Raw genomic sequence first — 15605 nt, 5'->3', positions numbered from 1 at the left:
ATAATTCATTAAAAAGAAATAAAATTTTAAATTAATTTAATTATAAAATAAATTAATTATTTAATTTATTTATTTTTCCTATAAAATTGTAAACTAAAATTATAATAGTATTCTCCTATTTGTATAAAATCACCGAATTATTTATAATTCATTAAAAAAATTAATTAATACTAAACGCGTACGTCGTTTATAATTCATTAAAAAGAAATAAAATTTTAAATTAATTTAATTATAAAATAAATTAATTATTTAATTTATTTATTTTTCCTATAAAATTGTAAACTAAAATTATAATAGTATTCTCCTATTTGTATAAAATCACCGAATTATTTATAATTCATTAAAAAAATTAATTAATTAATTAATTTAATTACAGAATAAATAAATAAATTAATTAATTTATGTTTTCTCTTTATAATTCACTAATGATTTCATAAACATCTAATTACAGTATAGTTTTATATCATAATTCTAAATATATTAATATTTAAATATATTTTATTTCACAACATAAAATATTAATATATTTTATTATTAATATTTATTTTTTTTAATGGGCTTCCATTATTAATATTTAAATTAAAAGTAGTACTAACACTGATGACCGCTGGATTTCTCAACTCCGATCTGGGGTAGGCCATGACGACAGCCCATTACTTGGAGGCCCTCAAGTCTCCCGTATGAATAAGGTCCAGTCTGCTCAGTCTTAAGACCGGGCTCCACCTAGATTTCTCAATCATGCCGGCCCAGCCTTTCCGGCCCAATAATCAGATCTCCTCTGAGCTCAGCTTTAATCGCCTCTTCTAGCCCAGCCCGGAAGAAGGAAGATGGCCAGCCATTCGCCTGGTGGGTCCATCTGCATGCGTGTCAGAAGAGAATTAAATGGCCGTTACACATGGAATAGAGACTTGATACTCTCGTACGTCCGTATCAGTATGACAGAGACAGGTGGCCCAATGGAAGTAAGGCCATGACACGTCCCTGGCAGGCAAAGAAAAAGAATAAAAGGAGAGAAACACTCTCCTCTCAGGATAAGTTTTTTCCTAGCTTACAGAACCATTTGTAAACCCTATTTTCTAGATCTTAGATCATCAATTGGCGCCGTCTGTGGGAATGAAGGAGATCTTTTCATCGCCGGAGTTCCACTCTTACAACACCCACTGAGATCCACGATGGCCAACCATAATGAGAACAACCTTGTTAATACCCCAAATGACTTGAGCTTTGCTCAGGAAGGACAACAGTTCTCTTTCTCTAGCCCCACAACTCCAAATAACCAACCACTAATCTCCTTCAACCCCTCGCCGATTTTGGCAGGGAATGTACCCGGAGCTACCTTGTCCAACCAGGACCTCCAAACCATGGCTCTTCAACTACAAAACACTGCCCACTGGCTGGGGCAGATAATGCAACAGAGGGGCCTTAGCACCCCAGTAAATGTGATGCCGGTGGTAGAAGAACCTCGAACCAATGAACTCCAGCCTACTTTAACCACCCCCAAACAAACAGCAGAGAAACCGGAGAAAGGAGAAGGGCCGGGGGAGAAGAAGAACCGGAGGCGAGAGTTCATGGAAGGAGGGTGAGAGAGTTGATAGAGAACGATGAGGCAGATAGTTATTCTGCTGGGACAACTAGAAGGACGGGAAGTGAAGCTTGGGAGGAGGAATACCATCTGGAGAAGAGACCCAGACAGGAGGAAGAAAGTGTAGATCAGAAGCTGCAGAGGATGAGAGAGCAGCTCTTGGCCGAGCTGGGGGCGAAGGACCCCAACCAAGCTCTCTTGCCTACCTCTTCACCCTTCTCAAAATGGGTGTAGCAGGAGACCATCCCTAAGAAGTTTATGATGCCACCCATGCCGGCCTATGACGGAACGGGAAACCCGAGAGAGTACGTCCTCAACTATAAGACCTTCATGGAGCTGCAGACTCTATTGGATGCCTTGATATGCAAGGTATTCCCCACGACGCTCACAGAGCCTGCACGGGCGTGGTTTAACAGCCTGGAGGCTGGAAGCATCAGAAGTTTTGGAGATTTGGCCACCATCTTCATCAGCCGGTTCATTGCCGGAGTGCCTGTGGACAGAAAGACGAGTTACTTGGAGATGGTCAGGCAGAGAAGAGATGAATCGCTGAGGGAGTACATTGCCCGTTTCAATACGGAGGCCCTACAGATCCCCGAGCTGGATGAGGGTAGAGCGGTGGAGATACCATACAACCCAAACATGCGCAGGAATAACCACCATCGCAGATCCCATCTCTGAAGCCTCTCCATCGCAACATCAAGCCGCAGATTACTCTTCTGAAACATCTCCATCGCACATCTCACCTTCTCTTCACCCTTCAGATTACCCATCCTCTCACCAAAGCAAGTCACCATCGCGGAACTGATTCATGGATGAGGTAAGTACATATCTTCTCTATTCTCAATTTTCTGAACTCATATCTGTTGTGAAAAGTATTGTCTTAGGTCGAGCTCAACAATTTCAGCCACTAAGGCTATGTAGGATCTGTGCATATGTGGGACACCCAACTGATCAATGTCCTACACTTTATGAGTATGACCAACCAATGCATGCATTTGGAGGATTCAATAGTCAGCCTAGACATACATTTGGAGGATTCTATGAACAGCCAAGACAAGATCCCTACCATGACACATACAATCCAGGTTGGGGAGACTATTCAGACTTCTGTTATGCAGGGGCTAACGACTACCAAGATTATCGAGGATATCAAGCCCAACCAGTACCTCCAAGATCCAACCAGCACCTTGAGAAGATGATAGAGATATTGGCAGTTTCTGCGCAAAGCCTCCAACAGTAAATAGATCAAATGACCACCTCATTAAATGCAAACATGTTAAGAAGAGAGGAAGAGTTTTAAGATGATAAGACAGATGATGAGAGTTCACAAGTACAAGAACAAGCTGCTGAAGAGAAACAACCAGAATATTATTTGTCCAAACAAACTGATCAAATAGAACCTGTTGAGAGTTTAGATATCATTGATTGTTTGAGCAAAGATGTCTTTTATATAAATCAAGATGATATACTAAACAATGGTCTATGCAGGGAAGAGAGCCAAAAAGAGCCAGAACTGAAAGAAACTGACTGTTGCATCCAACAGATGGACTGCAGCTATGCACAGAATGAAGAAAGCTCAATCGCACCTCTTCAGATGAGTTCGAAGAATAGCCTTGCACAGATAGAGGAAATCCAAACTGAATCTCTTCAGCTTCCATCGCAGGATAATCCCACCATTCTCCCATTTCAGATAGGACTTGCGCAGGACAGTCCTGCAACACTTCCAGTCGCACCTCTTCAGCTTCCATCGCATGAAACTCCTTCCAGCCTTCTACTGCAGACCAATCGTGCGCAGAAGGAGGCAACTGAAACCAATTCAGCCATTGATCCAACGCAAACAGCCCATGCTCACAAGGAACAAATGGTGCTCCAAGCACCTAAACCAAAGGACCATGCAGATCAATGCCTTCCCAAACCTCCGGATAAGGTAGAATTTATTTTGCCCGAATTTAGTACCAAATTGCAGCTACCCATGGAGAAACATGAATTGGAGTTTAAAGTGTTGCCCAATCATCTCAAAAATACAAACATAAGGGTTAGAGGCACACCTCATCTGAAGGAGGAGAAGCTAATCATGTTACTTCATGAGTACATGGAAAAAATAGGATGGGTAATAACCAAATCAAAAGGAGTGCTACACTTTCTACTCAATTCAGTTGGGACTCTTTTCCCTTCCCCAATTACTTGAGCCTTGATCAAGTGGATCGCACCATGCACACCACACCCAGGGGAGTACTCAGTTTCCTTTGCATTTTAATTTTTCCAATACATTGAGGACAATGCATGATTTAGGTGTGGGGGTGCGTATTTCTGAATCTTTTTTCTTTTTTTTGCTTTGATTTTCAGTTTGAATTTTTGTTTTCATTTTCAGTGTGATTTTTTTTTTCAATTTTTCGTTTTTGCTTTCAATAACACACACAACCACAGTCTTCTTCTTTTTTATTTGCTCTACTCAAACTCATAGACTATGTTGAATGAGCTTTCTTTCCATGACCCCATTGATGTGATGACTCTTTAAACTTATGTTGAATCAATTGCAGTGAGTTGTATTTATGTTTGGGAATTGCCTTTTGAATTGAATCTTTGAGTTTGCCATGGTGAAAAATATATTGATGACACTCATTAGAGAGAATGAATTGAAAGATGTGTGAATGAACTTAACATGACTTGTTTTAGCAATTGGTGTTGATTTGCCTAATGCATTGATTAAAGAAATTCGGCAATGGCAAAGACTTCATGAGCACAAATTGAAAACTGTTCCAATTGTTGAAAGACTATGAACAGAGCTAGTAGCCACTTGGATAGGTGACCAACTGAGTAACTGGGGGTGGGTATCACAAATATGTACCTTCACGTCAAAAGGTTGGTGACTTTTTCAAGCAAGATTAATGTGCAAAAGGCTGAATAAAGTACTTCAAGGTAAGGGCAAGTCACTCTGAAAGCTAGAAAAAGTTTTAACTGAACAAGAACATGTGCATGTGTAATCTCTCTCTTGAGGAAAACAAATCTTAGCCATGGTAAGTAAAGGGAAACAAGGAAAGAAGGTGAGTAACCTTGATGCATATATTCTTCACTGCAATGATTCAAAATAGGTGTTTAGAGTAAGAGCTTAAGTGGAAATAAGGATCAAGTAGCAAAGAAAGCTTGTTTGACTGTGTTTATTTGCTTGAGGACAAGCAAAAGGCTAGTGTGGGGGTATTTGATAAAGCATATTTTAGTCCATTTTATCATTATGTTCTTGATGTTTATTTACATCTTTTCTGCCTAATTTTGTGGTTTTAATCATGTTTTGCAGATATTAGGTGTAAAGAGACAATTTGGAGAAAATGCTCTTAAAACTGCCAAAAAGTGTCAAATATGAAAAGTGCCAAAAAAGGAAAGTTTTCAAATAAGGAAAGTTTTCAGAAAAGAAAGTTTTCAAAGAAGGAAAATGCAAAAGCAAAAGCAAATAAGGAAAGCTCAGTCAGAAGATTATTTGAAATTCAAATTGCAGATCTTTCTTTCCTTGTTCAAAGATGTGCACACATTGCAGCAGTCAGATCTTCCTATTTAGGCAGCAAGATCTCAAAAAGAGATGCACTTGCTTCTTCTGCATTCATCATTCAAAATTCAAACGAAGGCTCCACCTAAAAAGGAAAGACTGGACAACATATCTTTCCCTTCTGCACATCCTTGCTGCGTGCACACCTTCCTTCTGAAGAGCATGCCGCGCGCCTCCTTCCTTCTGAAGAGCTTGCAACGCGATTCTTTCCTTTTCAGACACAACTTGGGCAGCAAGTACCTCTAGGGCAGCAATGTAACAGCCCGGAAACCGATACCCCTCTGTAACGGCTCCAAACTGCTCGGCGCTAGGATCCAGATCGGCTTAAGGCCGCCTAGACCCGTAGCAAGCCTGCTACTGAACTCTAGGTACCTGCTCAATCCCATACATGAGCCAACTAAACACTAGCTTTGAAAACCTTTTCTGTAAAACTACCAGGCTTAACCTTAAAATCACAGCCTTCAAGGCCGACACCAGTGATCTACTACCACACTCAACCTCTATGCACTATGTCTGAAAACATAGAACCCACTCTCTCAGGGTCAGCATATCACAGGTTAGTCTTGATGTCTGTTTTGGGTCAAGGGATTTACCCTTTCTTCCCTCTCAGATGGGTCAAGGGATTTTATACCCTTTCTTCCCTGATCACTGGAGTTTTCGAAACACATCATATGTTAAGCCTAGCTTGACACATTTCTCATCAAGAAACGGAAAACAGGACACATGCATACACTAGGGATTCAGCACACACTGGGCAAAGCACAACTCTAGACATTATCTCATTATACTCTATCTCTTTACCACAAGCTCTTTCCATGCATAACCTGTATACACATCATGTCCATACATCATGTCCACAACTATACTATACAAACATACATAACATATCATATCATCCTTAATCTTTACATCATAAACAGATACATCAAGCTTCTATCATACCTATACATGCCACTCTATCACAACCTAGCTATGCTATTACAGCCAAACACGGCAACCCATGCTCACTCTGCGTGTCTCATAACTCACTCTGCTGAACTCTGGCCCTGCAAAACTGGGATTAAGGGAATGGGGTGAGCTACAAGAGCCCAGTGAGTAGAAACCATAAAACAGTTCATTCATTATATGCTTTCATGGCATGTGTCACAGCACAAACATTTCACATCTCGGATTAGACATGATCCCAGAACTCCCTCTGTCGGTGCCCAGTCCCTACGGACTCCCAGGTCACTACATGTACTAGAGCCCGGCCCCTAACTACGGAGCTCCCAAAGGTCTTATCTAGACATAACAGGTAGCGGGCTACTGAGATCGCCTTGGTCCATCCCATCAACAATAACAATGCAATGCAACATATTCGTGATCTCTAATGCAATACAACCTAGTATCACATGGCATCCATGATGCGTGTCTCATGCTCATACTGTCATGCTCTGTAATCACTAACGTACTTGAAAACATGCATAGTTAGGTCTACTCACCTGAAGCCAAGCTGTGACTAACTCTGGGCCAACTCTCACCCTGGCGCTAACCACCTCGTCTCAGGTCCGATCCTACACAGGTGGACTCACATGAGGTGCCAAACAAGGCTAACATAACTCTAACACATCTCCTACACAGCTCCCCAAAACCCCCTAAAAGACCCTAGAACAATCATGCAAAGCATGCAAAAGATGGCTGGGCAGGACACGTTCGGCGGCAGGTTCGGCGGCCGAATGTCCTCTCCAGAGACGAAACTCGCCTACTTTCGGCGGCCGAAGCTCCTCTTTCGGCGGCCGAAGCCTTCGGGGGCAAGGTTCGGGGGCCAAAACACACTTCAGAAACGAAAGTCTCAACCTTCGGCGGCACCTTCGGCGGCCGAACCTCCCCTCCAGAGACGAAAGTCCAATCCTTCGGGGGCAGGTTGAGGCAGCCGAAACCACCTCCTCAACACGTTCGGCGGCCGAACCCTCCTTCGGCGGCCGAAGCTGGGTTCTCCAGTTAGGCAGAACCTAGCTCACCTCATGCACAAATTCCCCCAAACCTCACTCAACATGCATCCCAACACACATAGCAAGCATATACTCCAATATATGCACAAAGGGGTCCAAAACTACCTAAAAACCCCAACAAACAACACCCATAACACATAAACATCCTCATGCATAAAAACCCTCAAAAACCTCCTTGTACACCTCACCATGCAACTCTTCCCTTTCCCTCCATAAAACTTGCTTAAAACACTATAAAACATAAGGATCAACACTTACCTCTTGGCTGGTGTGATCCTAGCTTCAAAACATGGAGAAACCAAGCTCCTCAAGCTGCAAGCTCCACAACTTCCTCTTTTGAGTCAAAACCTTCAAACCCAAGTAAAAACTCATGAAAACCTTACAAGATTTGAGGAAAACACCATGAAAACCTCCCAAGGAGAGCATAACCTCACCTTTGACTACCAAGAGAGCTTCCAACACCCTCCATGGCCGGTCAAAGGGGCTTAAATAGGTGGCCAACCGCCTTTCCTTCGGCTGCCGAAACTGCATGCAAAACCATGCAACATTCGGCGGCCTAACGTGAAGTTTCGGAAGCCGAACCTATAGCACTTTCGGCGGCCGAACCTGCATTTTGCCTCCTTAGTCTTTTCTCTTCAAACCTCATTTCCTTTCCTTTCAAAACCATAAAACATTTAAAACCATGTTAGAAAACCTTTAGAAAACCTTGTAGAAAACGTCAGTTTACCCTTGCACTACCCCTCAAAACGAATCCGACATCCGAGATTCCACCGGACGGTAGGAATTCCGATGCCTGAACGAGCCGGGTATTACAATCTACCCCCCTTATAAAAACATTCGTCCCCGAATGTTAACACAACAAACAAAACAAGCAAACAAGCAAACGAAACTTACTGCGCACTCTGATCCTTGCCCTTCTTTCTTCATCTATACGACACTGGCGTCGTCTTAACCTCGCAACAGGCTTCTGCTGCGCTACTCTGATCCTTCTCTTTTTCCTCCTTCTCTGCTCTTACTTGTCGTTGCTTTCTTCTGCCTCTGTACTCTCCTAGACTCACGGACACATCACACTGGACCATTCATCCTTGTCTCTTTCGCACGCCACTACTCCTACGCGCCCTTACGCACACTCACAACTCTGCAGGTGCCATCTTGTGAGGAAAGATAGAAATGGTACTGGTCCTGCGTACCACGTCGATACCAACTCTACCTCCCTGCCTGATGGTAATCCTGACACTCACACTACGATATTAAGGCTGGTTCCCAGACCTGCCTGCTAACCGCTGAAACCTGAATAAGAACTCACTCTAACAACCCCTCCTAAACACCCTACGAGCCTGACAGCTGACAGCGAACTTCTAGGCATTCTACTGGGTCCCCTCTGACACCTACCTCAGATCCATCCTGAACTCCGCTCCTAACTACCATGCGCTGCAGACGCAGGTAACCCCAGCATCATAAAGAGAAAACCAAGCCATCCCCGAATGACATCCAAACACTCAAGTCTCGGACCGTCAAGTCGAGTGGCTGGCATCTACTCGCAAGGACACTGGACTGAACCTTTGCCAGAGATGAATCCTACCCGGGTCTACCTAACCCAAAGAGGACACGCTAAGCCGAGAAGCTATCAACTCAACTACTCAAAGCTCCTAGAGCAACTAACGAACAAACACTAGAGCTCACAAAACAACAGAATAGGAACAAGTGAGCATACCTGGCATCACTGTGTTCGCTGTGTCTGCTCCTCCTCCTTGGTGACTGGCCTGACCTACATTCCTGGTAGCTAACCGCTGGGCTTGTACCACCCTGGGCGAAGTAGAACAGTCACGCGCAAAGTGCCCTTCTTGTCCACACTTGAAACATGCCGTTGTCCGTGCAAGACACACTCCCTTATGCGGCCTTCCACAGCTCACACATTTTACTCTCCCTCTACCAGACCTTGAACCAACACCAGACTCCAGACGAGCCTTTTTCCTATTCCAGAACTCTCGCTTCTTTGACCCCTTAAGGCCTCTAACCCTCTTTTTCTCTCTTTTCGCAGCTGTGCTCAGAATGGAGTGGTCAACTTCTCCTGAACTTGAGATCTTGGAATCCTTCGTCTGCGCATCAGCTTCCGAGTTGCCCATCCTTTCTTCATCCATATTCACTTGCACACCTACATCCCTCCTTTGCACATCCATCCTCTCTTCTCGCATGCTGTCTTCGGACACTCTTGGCAGAACGGGGGAAAAAGTGTCCGTACCTTCCCACTCAGATGGATCTGACTCCACAAACTGACTCGCACCTTGCATCATCACTCTTCTGAAACACAACAGGCACACAGGCACACATCAGCTTCACATCATGTGAACAAAACACAAAACACATGAAAAACAGCCTAACATAGGGTCCATGTAGCAAACACATGAACTCTAAAACACATAGATATCATGGATGATCCTGTCACCAAAAGCCCTCAATCTAGCATAACATGCCATGACCAACTGTGCCAAAAGCCGTACCTGGTCTCTCAACTCATCTTATATCATCACATAGCATATCGAGGACTAAGGGATCAGTCAACATCCATCATACCAACAGAAATGCACATGCATCAAACATGGCATTACACATCATCAAGCAAGACATGACTCCTCAGCCTATCCTAGTGGACATGATCTTTCTCTCGATCTTTCTTATTGTGCTTGCCCTCCTAAAGACAAAAACCTCTTTCCGATGTGAGATACCTCTAATCCCTTAGCATCTTTGCTCATGACACCGTACTCAACACCGTACGCAAGAGGCCCTATGCTCTGATACCATCTGTAACAGCCCGGAAATCGATACCCCTCTGTAATGGCTCCAAACTGCTCGGCGCTAGGATCCAGATCGGCTTAAGGCCGCCTAGACCCGTAGCAAGCCTGCTACTGAACTCTGGGTACCTGCTCAATCCCATACATGAGCCAACTAAACACTAGCTTTGAAAACCTTTTCTGTAAAACTACCAGGCTTAACCTTAAAATCACAGCCTTCAAGGCCGACACCAGTGATCTACTACCACACTCAACCTCTATGCACTATGTCTGAAAACATAGAACCCACTCTCTCAGGGTCAGCATATCACAGGTTAGTCTTGATGTCTGTTTTGGGTCAAGGGATTTACCCTTTCTTCCCTCTCAGATGGGTCAAGGGATTTTATACCCTTTCTTCCCTAATCACTGGAGTTTTCGAAACACATCATATGTTAAGCCTAGCTTGACACATTTCTCATCAAGAAACGGAAAACAGGACACATGCATACACTAGGGATTCAGCACACACTGGGCAAAGCACAACTCTAGACATTATCTCATTATACTCTATCTCTTTACCACAAGCTCTTTCCATGCATAACCTGTATACACATCATGTCCATACATCATGTCCACAACTATACTATACAAACATACATAACATATCATATCATCCTTAATCTTTACATCATAAACAGATACATCAAGCTTCTATCATACCTATACATGCCACTCTATCACAACCTAGCTATGCTATTACAGCCAAACACGGCAACCCATGCTCACTCTGCGTGTCTCATAACTCACTCTGCTGAACTCTGGCCCTGCAAAACTGGGATTAAGGGAATGGGGTGAGCTACAAGAGCCCAGTGAGTAGAAACCATAAAACAGTTCATTCATTATATGCTTTCATGGCATGTGTCACAGCACAAACATTTCACATCTCGGATTAGACATGATCCCAGAACTCCCTCTGTCGGTGCCCAGTCCCTACGGACTCCCAGGTCACTACATGTACTAGAGCCCGGCCCCTAACTACGGAGCTCCCAAAGGTCTTATCTAGACATAACAGGTAGCGGGCTACTGAGATCGCCTTGGTCCATCCCATCAACAATAACAATGCAATGCAACATATTCGTGATCTCTAATGCAATACAACCTAGTATCACATGGCATCCATGATGCGTGTCTCATGCTCATACTGTCATGCTCTGTAATCACTAAAGTACTTGAAAACATGCATAGTTAGGTCTACTCACCTGAAGCCAAGCTGTGACTAACTCTGGGCCAACTCTCACCCTGGCGCTAACCACCTCGTCTCAGGTCCGATCCTACACAGGTGGACTCACATGAGGTGCCAAACAAGGCTAACATAACTCTAACACATCTCCTACACAGCTCCCCAAAACCCCCTAAAAGACCCTAGAACAATCATGCAAAGCATGCAAAAGAAGGCTGGGCAGGACACGTTCGGCGGCAGGTTCGGCGGCCGAATGTCCTCTCCAGAGACGAAACTCGCCTACTTTCGGCGGCCGAAGCTCCTCTTTCGGCGGCCGAAGCCTTCGGGGGCAAGGTTCGGGGGCCAAAACACACTTCAGAGACGAAAGTCTCAACCTTCGGCGGCACCTTCGGCGGCCGAACCTCCCCTCCAGAGACGAAAGTCCAATCCTTCGGGGGCAGGTTGAGGCAGCCGAAACCACCTCCTCAACACGTTCGGCGGCCGAACCCTCCTTCGGCGGCCGAAGCTGGGTTCTCCAGTTAGGCAGAACCTAGCTCACCTCATGCACAAATTCCCTCAAACCTCACTCAACATGCATCCCAACACACATAGCAAGCATATACTCCAATATATGCACAAAGGGGTCCAAAACTACCTAAAAACCCCAACAAACAACACCCATAACACATAAACATCCTCATGCATAAAAACCCTCAAAAACCTCCTTGTACACCTCACCATGCAACTCTTCCCTTTCCCTCCATAAAACTTGCTTAAAACACTATAAAACATAAGGATCAACACTTACCTCTTGGCTGGTGTGATCCTAGCTTCAAAACATGGAGAAACCAAGCTCCTCAAGCTGCAAGCTCCACAACTTCCTCTTTTGAGTCAAAACCTTCAAACCCAAGTAAAAACTCATGAAAACCTTACAAGATTTGAGGAAAACACCATGAAAACCTCCCAAGGAGAGCATAACCTCACCTTTGACTACCAAGAGAGCTTCCAACACCCTCCATGGCCGGTCAAAGGGGCTTAAATAGGTGGCCAACCGCCTTTCCTTCGGCTGCCGAAACTGCATGCAAAACCATGCAACATTCGGCGGCCTAATGTGAAGTTTCGGAAGCCGAACCTATAGCACTTTCGACGGCCGAACATTACCTTCGGCGGCCGAACCTGCATTTTGCCTCCTTAGTCTTTTCTCTTCAAACCTCATTTCCTTTCCTTTCAAAACCATAAAACACTTAAAACCATGTTAGAAAACCTTTAGAAAACCTTGTAGAAAACGTCAGTTTACCCTTGCACTACCCCTCAAAACGAATCCGACATCCGAGATTCCACCGGACGGTAGGAATTCCGATGCCTGAACGAGCCGGGTATTACAAGCAAGGTCAGCCTCTAATCCTATTTAAGAAGCACTTAACCAGCTGAGAGCAACTCTTGATCATCTTCACGCCTCATCTCTCCAAGGCCGACACCTCCACCTCTCCTTCTTCTTCTACCTTTCTTCTTTTCTTTTACTTTTTGGTTTTGATTCAGCCATGAGTGGCTGAAACTTTTTATTCTAGTTGAAGATTGGTTGAAACTAAAGTTGTTTTAATGGATTGTGAGATTTGAACATAAATTGTTTGTCTTTGGTTTTTTCAATATTCATACAATTTCATGCTTGAATCTATTATTGCTTTGTTGTTTTGATCAAATTGGCCACTTGATTCTTGATTGCAAGGTAATATATTGTTAGTTTGGATAATTTTAAGTCCGTAATTGCTTGGATTGTTCAAACATAAGAACACTTGGTGTAAAAACTAAGGAAATTGTATGATCTAGCAACATCTCATGCGTTTGAGTAGCTAGGATTGGATCTCTCTATCTCTTCATGCAATTAACAATTATTTTGATGCCTAAGGCTCAAGGACGTTCCTTGGCAATTTGTTAACTAGTAATTAATTAAATGACGTTCCCTAATTGGTTTAATCATAAGGAGAGACATGGTGGTGAGAAGCGTTTTCCATCTCCATAACTAATCTATTGAATCAATCAAAAGAACATAAGTTTCAATGATCAATCCAAACAACTGAAATGGATCCAACTCTTCAACTAAACCTTTCTCATTATTGATTTCCCTTTTATTTTATTATTCGCTTATTTAATTGCTTTCAGTAGTTGCTCAATCAAATCAATCTCAAAACCCCCCATTTTACTTTTACTGCATTTAATTTTTATTCTGCTTTCAGTTACTTGCTTTCAGTTTCTCATTCGGTCAATTCTCTTGGTCTTGTTGAGAAAAATAGAGAAGTTTTCAATTCTCTGTGGATACGATCCTTTGCCACTATCTACAGTAGTAATATTGTTGATAACCGGAAAGGTTATTTTTGACCGGCTTCGACAACCACGAGTCATGGACAAAATACACCCATATTGTCATTGAGGTAGATTTTAATAATCTGAATATTGAGCAAATACTCCAGTACGTCAGAAGGTTGTAGGTTATTTTTGAGCAATACAAAGTTCGGGAAGAGGCATCACTCATGGCTTCTAGGGAGAAGGAGGAAGTTTTCGTAGAGACCTCAAGGACTCAGATTGAGACAATCCAGACTCAGTCTAAAGGGAAGTACAAGTTCGAGGAAGAGGAGCTATCAGATGATATTCCCAAGGATGCGGGCTGGAGGCTAGTATGGGCTACCAAAAGTGCCAGAAAGGATGGGAAGAGAACAAAAAGATGGGTCAGAAGCAAGGCCAAAAGCCAAAGAAGCAAGGATATGAGAGAAATCACATAAAATACCCGCTCTCCCAAGGAAAGAATAGCAGAGGTAATTATAAGGAATATACCCCATTGAACAACTCACGAACGCATATTCTAATATGGATTAGAAAAAATAATAAGAAGATCAGGTGGCCTCTCGAGCTCAACCCAAAGAGACAGAACCAAGTACTGCTATTTTTATTAAGACCATGGACATACAATGGAGGAGTGCCGACATCTAAAAGATGAGATCGAGAGATTAGTAAGAAACACCACCCTTCAAAAGTTCATCAAAAAGAGTAGAAGAGATAGAAGACCTGAGCTCGAGGTAAAAATTTTTGAAACTACCCAGTGAACCTGTGGGGATTACTCATGTATTTGCAGGAATACCAAGCGTTAATAGGGGTAACAATAAAAAGAATATCACATATTTCTAGCTACAAAATCAAATTCTAAGTCTTGAGAATGGTCAAGTCAGACGACTGAGTCTTTTATTTTATCCTTAGAGAAATATTTATTATCTATGGTAATGTTATAAAACCAGGATGCATTCTTCAAACTTTTTTTATAGGAAAATCAGAATCGTTGGATGAAAGCATGGAGACAAGAACATAGGCCATAAGGCAATTGCCAGGCCAAATTTTGGGCGTTGGTTCACGGAAATACATTCATAAAACGGCCACATAGCCATCCGAGCATAGGTCTTGTATAACAATGCATCTCATGCCAGGCTACAAGGCAATCACTAAGGTAAAATCCGAGGTTAGTCTGTAGAAAAAAATTCATAAAAGGCCATAAGGCCATATGGGCATGGGTCCCGCAGATAATCCAGGCATGAGTCTCACATTATAATCCCAACGTTGGTCTGTGAAAACAAATTTATAAAAAGGCCACAAGGCCATCTGGATATAGGTCCCATAGATAATCCAGGCATGGGTCTTGTATTATAATTCCGGCGTTGGTCCGTAGAAACAAATTCATAAAAGACCACAAAAGGCATTCAAGAATCGGTCCTATAGTTAATCCGGGCATGGGTCCCACATTATAACCCCAGTATTGGTCCGCAGAAAATAAATTCATAAAAGACCACAAGACCATCCGAAAATGGGTCCCGCATATAATCCAGACATAGGTCCCGCATTATAATCTCAGTATTGATCCGTGGAAATATATTCATAAAAGGCCACAAGGACATCCGAGTGTGGGTCCTGTAGATAATCCGCGCATAGGTCCTACATTGGTTCGAGAAAATAAATTCATAAAATGTCACAAAGCCATCCGGGCATGGGTCCCACACGACAAGGCATTTAGTGTCATGCCTGAAGGTGGGTGTAAGCCAGGTCGACTTATCGGGTGTTAGTCCTGCGAAGTTTGTAAGGCATTTAATGCTATGCTTGATGGCGGGTATAAGCCAGGCCGACCTACCAAGTGTTATTTCTGAGAAGTTTGTAATTCATGCCAGGTCTGAAGGTGGATATAAGCTAGGTCGACCTACCGAGTGTTATTTTCGAGAAGTTTGTAAGGCAGATCATGCCAGGTCTTAAGGTGGGTATACGCTAGGCCGACTTACCGAAAGTTAATCCTAAAGAGTTTCTAAGGAATTTAATGTCATGCTTTATAAGCCAGGCCGACCTACTGAGTGTTATTCTCGAGGAGTTTCTATGAAATTTCATGTCTGGCCTTAAAGCGGGTATACGCCAGGCCAGAAGACTGAGTGTTAGTTCCACTAAAACAAAGCTATAAGTTGAAAGCCCATTA

This window comes from Manihot esculenta, chromosome 8 (genome assembly GCF_001659605.2).
Source record: "Manihot esculenta cultivar AM560-2 chromosome 8, M.esculenta_v8, whole genome shotgun sequence".
NCBI lineage: Eukaryota > Viridiplantae > Streptophyta > Magnoliopsida > Malpighiales > Euphorbiaceae > Manihot > Manihot esculenta.
The sequence above is the reverse complement of the archived record's forward strand: the minus strand, read 5'-3'. Positions refer to the sequence as shown.